This window comes from Crinia signifera, chromosome 7 (assembly GCF_055691185.1).
Source record: "Crinia signifera chromosome 7, ASM5569118v1, whole genome shotgun sequence".
NCBI lineage: Eukaryota > Metazoa > Chordata > Amphibia > Anura > Myobatrachidae > Crinia > Crinia signifera.
The window spans coordinates 77,262,288-77,267,497 of NC_139223.1; the positions used below are offsets into that span (position 1 = coordinate 77,262,288).

The 5,210-nt window shown below is 41.3% G+C and overlaps 1 long non-coding RNA gene across 1 annotated transcript; it reads right to left on the reverse strand.

The window, feature by feature from the left end:
• Positions 1 to 3,517: 3,517 nt before the first annotated feature.
• LOC146019489 (uncharacterized) lies at positions 3,518 to 4,042 on the reverse strand. Its single transcript, XR_014450571.1, has 2 exons — positions 4,001 to 4,042; positions 3,518 to 3,765 (listed from the first exon to the last, which is right to left on the reverse strand). It is a non-coding gene; the product is annotated as an uncharacterized LOC146019489 (long non-coding RNA).
• Positions 4,043 to 5,210: the final 1,168 nt, after the last annotated feature.

Genomic DNA, 5,210 nt, shown 5'->3' on the forward strand with positions numbered 1-5,210 from the left:
GCCCGCAAAGAGGGGGGGGGGGGCGATCCATGTCTCCTCCTTGATGGGATTCCGGTGGTCGGGATTCCGGCGACAGGATTTTGACCGCCGTGATTCCGACCGCCGGGATTTCAAACCAATCCCGTTATGTGGTGTGGGACAAGATTTGCTTCTGTTTGTCCACCTATTTTATGAATGTCAGCCACTGATTTTGTCAGTGACATTGACCACAAATAATTTGAATTGGTCCTGGACCACCAACTCGAGGCAACTATTCAAGGGTCCCAAGGCATCCCAGGGTGCCACGGCACACTGCCATATACTGTACTTAAGAAAAGATAGTTGGCGGCTGCATTCTGGGAAGTGTCTGTCCACCGGTTGATCCTGTAGCTTACCTGTGATCGCTAACATGATGGCCGACCTATAGAGTGCCATCCTATCTCTCATATGTCTGATGGTCTTGACAACGTATAACAGGTTGCACGGGCACTTGATAACATACACAATAAAGGTAGAAGTGCAAGACATGAATGTATTTGATGCAAACGTATTTAGACTGTACAGGAGGGATGGGGAACCTTTGGCTCTCCAGCTGTTGTGGAACTAAACATTCCAGCATGCATTGTTACAGTTTTGCTATGTGGCCATGCAACAGCTGTTGCAGGGCATGCTGGGATGTGTAGTTCAACAACACCTGAAGAGCCAAAGGTTCCCCATCCCTGCTGCGCACATTTGTGAAAGGTTGTTTCAGTTAGCATATTTTGTCAGGTGGTGAATTTCAGGCATGTATAAAACCCTGGAGAGTGTGGAAGGAAATGTGTGCTGGGCTACATTTGATTCTAAAAGCCAGTAATGTCATTGTAAACTATGACATCACTGATATCGGGGCCCCTCATATAACACATCATGATTTGAGCGTCTGTAGTTATAACCATCCATATGGCTCAAGTTGCCTGAGGTAGTACTGGACTAGTGATGTTGTACCTAGTGACCCATGGAATAATTTTGAGAGCTACAGTACATTTCGTAATTTTATGAATCTTATCATTTTTATGTATATGTCCCTTAATTTTAAGAAATGTATTAAGAGTCTCATTTTCTTTTTGTTTAATGCATTACTTATGTTATATGTATTTTCTTAGATTTTATATACCAAAGATTCATTGGTGCATTCCAAGAAAACACTTATAACATAAGTAATGGATTAATAGATAAAAGGATAAATGATTCTTTATTTTTATAACTGCCATATATACGAGGTGGATCAATAAGTACCTGTGTTAAGAATGAAGATGAACATTTTTTTCACCTTATTTTTTTTTTTTTTTTAACGTAATCTCCTTTCACGGCAATACAATTTTCCCAACGTCCCTGCCATTTCTTCAAACCCTCTAAAAAAATTATGATTTTTCCAACTCATATAGGCTTCTGTTTTGACGATGTCCTCCTCGTTTGAGCTGAATTTTTTACCCGTGAGCCACGTTTTCTGGTTAGGGAACAGAAAGAAGGAAGCTGGTGCATTTTCGTGGTGGTAAAAAAAAATAAAAATAACCTATGAATCAATCTGAAATTTGGTATGGCGTTGTTTGAAAGGTGGTTGTACATGATAGTAAAATCAACTTTCCTCAGGCCACCTGTCTTCAAACATAGGTACTTATTGATCCACCCTTGTGTGTGTGTGTGTGTGTGTGTGTGTGTATGTGTGTATGTGTGTATGTATGTATGTATGTATGTATGTGTGTGTATATATATATATATATATATATATATATATATATATATATATATATATATGAGCGTGACGGTGTGGCACTTATGGCTATTGCAAAGAAAACATTGCAAAGAAAACGTTTCGGAGCTCGGGGGCCCCGTCGTCAGTTACCCAGAGGACTCATCCCCTCTTGTGAGAGGGCACCGGAGCCAGTACGCTGGGGCATTCACACTCAGTACGGGGCCTGCTTCACCAATGGAATAACAGATACTTGCTGCAATAAAAAAGCTGTTGTATTTCTGTACTTTTACGTGTTGCCTATGAGGCTTTTATATTAAAATCATATTGTATTTTAAAAATTGTGTAATTTCTGGTAGCGCACTCTGAACTCTTACCTTTTTCATCTCTAAACCCACCTGGGTCCTGCCTAACAGGGGATCCTCAGAGTTGCTGCAACACAATTGTTGTGCGCGGTTTTGGGCACCCTTTTGTCTTTTATATATATATATATATATATATATATATATATATATATATATATATATATATATATTACAGTTCATAGGGCAGTATTCAATGTAGAAAATTCTCTGTGCATGGCGAGAGATTTTTTCTCTCGCCATGCACTCGCCGTGTTCCGGAGCCTCCTGCTCCCACTATTCAACGTATTTAAGACTCGCCGCCACTCGCGGCGAGTCTTAACCCCTGCAGCGGACGAGCGTCCGCGGCAGGGAGCTGACAGGGAGCCGTGGGACGGTGGCATCCAGGGAGATTAAAGTCTCCCTGGATGCCCCAGAACATATGTGGAGGGTAGGGGGCCCCCCCGGGACCCAGGCAGCACAGGCTGCCCCCCCTATAGCCAGCGGGGGACCCAGTATTCACTGCACCCGAACGTGCATCGGGTGCAGTGAATATATGAATATCTAATGAGCGGCTCGAGCGCTCCGGCCCCCCTGCTGGCTGCACTGTATAAAAAAAAATATATATATATATTTTTTTAAATTAAATATATATTCATGTGCTATAAGCACATGAATAAAAATAACATGCCCCTTCACAGAAAAAAAACCTGATTTTTTGACACCAAAATAAAAAAAAAAAACCTTTTAGATTAAAAGTTCACATTCCAGCTCTCCATCAAAAGATGGAGAATTTCTACACGGAGAGAGACGGCGAAAATCACTTAGAAAGACGGCGAATATTTCACATTGAATAGGGTGGTTCACTTTTGGAGAGCAAAATGCTCCGTCCAGGGCGAAAAAAGCAAAAATTCTCCATAAAACACGGAGAATTTTTCTCATTGAATACTGCCCATAGGCGGCACCCGGAGACTCGTTCAAATAAGTAGTAATGCAGAGATTGGTGATCAAACGTTTTCGATGTTTATTACCATCGTCATCACCCTGATGACGATGGTAATAAACATCGAAAACGTTTGATCACCAATCTCTGCATTACTACTTATTTGAACGAGTCTCCGAGTGCCGCCTATGAACTGTACTATTTCGGTGGGACCCCAAATCCCTCTTTGGAAGGGCACCGGAGCAAGCTAACTATTAGTGGGAGTGCTGCTCAATAACCCGTTTGTGTATATATATATATATATATATATATATATATATATATATCGAGAACAGACTCCTGTTTCGCGCCACAGAATTAACAGTTACTATGTGGAGGCTGCCTAACTTACAAGATCCCCTGTTGGATGGGGGATAGAGGAAGTATGGAGTACAGTCGTAAGATGGCGCCCCTTGTGTTGATCTTTGTCATTAGACCAACATAGCCTTATGATAATTTCTTAAAGCATATAAAATAAAGTCCATACATTTTCAAATATTTATTAAAAAGTCTCTTGTTCCACACAATGGTAGCAGTTGTTCCAGAATATAACAAGATGTACTTTGTTGGTTTCAGGTACTTTAAAATAGCAAATGTGAACACCCAACGCGTTTCGTCCCCTCGTGGGACTTCATCAAGGGTTTTGCGACAGATTGGGAATTATTTCGGACAGCTTTCACAGGAGGAGTGTATTCACAATAAGGTAAGAGGGCCTTTTATAAAATTGAGGTGCTCTATCACTTTAAATTTCTCATTCGGATGATGAATCAATGATTAGGGCCCATTACTTCTCATAAGTGGCCATATCCCTTTTATTAGAGTAACACTGGTAGCTTCATTTGGTCTCTGCAGACCCGATGTATGGTTCTTTTAAGAACCACAGAAATATTCCCAGTAACGTCTCTTAATTGGAATATAAATTAGTATATTCACTACTAAGTCAGGAATAGATCAGGAGGCAATTGTCACCTTCTGGAGGTGTGCTCTGGTTCAGGACTCTGTGTGAATGCTATTACCAGTGTTACTCTAATACAAGGGATATGGCCACTTATGAGAAGTAATGGGCCCTAATCATTGATTCATCATCCGAATGAGAAATTTAAAGTGATAGAGCACCTCAATTTTATAAAAGGCCCTCTTACCTTATTGTGAATACACTCCTCCTGTGAAAGCTGTCCGAAATAATTCCCAATCTGTCGCAAAACCCTTGATGAAGTCCCACGAGGGGACGAAACGCGTTGGGTGTTCACATTTGCTATTTTAAAGTACCTGAAACCAACAAAGTACATCTTGTTATATTCTGGAACAACTGCTACCATTGTGTGGAACAAGAGACTTTTTAATAAATATTTGAAAATTTATGGACTTTATTTTATATGCTTTAAGAAATTATCATAAGGCTATGTTGGTCTAATGACAAAGATCAACACAAGGGGCGCCATCTTACGACTGTACTCCATATATATATATATATATATATATATATATATATATACACATATATGATCCAATGAGACCGGCACTCAGGACTTGAGTGTGAATGCCCCAGAACTGACGACGGGGCCCCCGAGCTCCGAAACGTTTTCACCTTGCACATGGATTAAATTTCCACTTTGCTTCATCACTTACTTCAGTCTCCGAGTGCCGCTTATTTCATATATATATATATATATATATATATATATATATATCGTAGGTTTTTGAACCGGCACTCAATATAGTAGACAAATGCCCCGGGTGCCTGCAGTGGGATGCAGATATTTTGGAAAGTATCTGAGTCACTCCAGGGGTCTTGATGTAAAGAATAACTGTTTTAATTCAGTCAGATCGGCATATGCAAACAGGTCGACGTTTCAATTCACATGAGGAATTTTTCTCAAGACAGCATATGCAAGCATGAACTAACCCGCATGGCGGCGGGGATACATATAAATGCTCGGCGGCGTACAGACAAGTATATAATACTTACCAGCTCCTGAACGTATCCACGGCCGGGTGCTGCATGCGTTCACTCCGGGATGGGGTGGCGCTTGCTGCTGACGTCAGTCCCAGCTGTGTTGCCAGGCAACTATGCGGGACGCCGTCCCCGGCCGTAGTCACGGACAGAGCGAGCCTGGTATACAACACAAGGAACCATATGTAAACGTGTAATAGAAACACTGAAGGAGGCAATACGGGC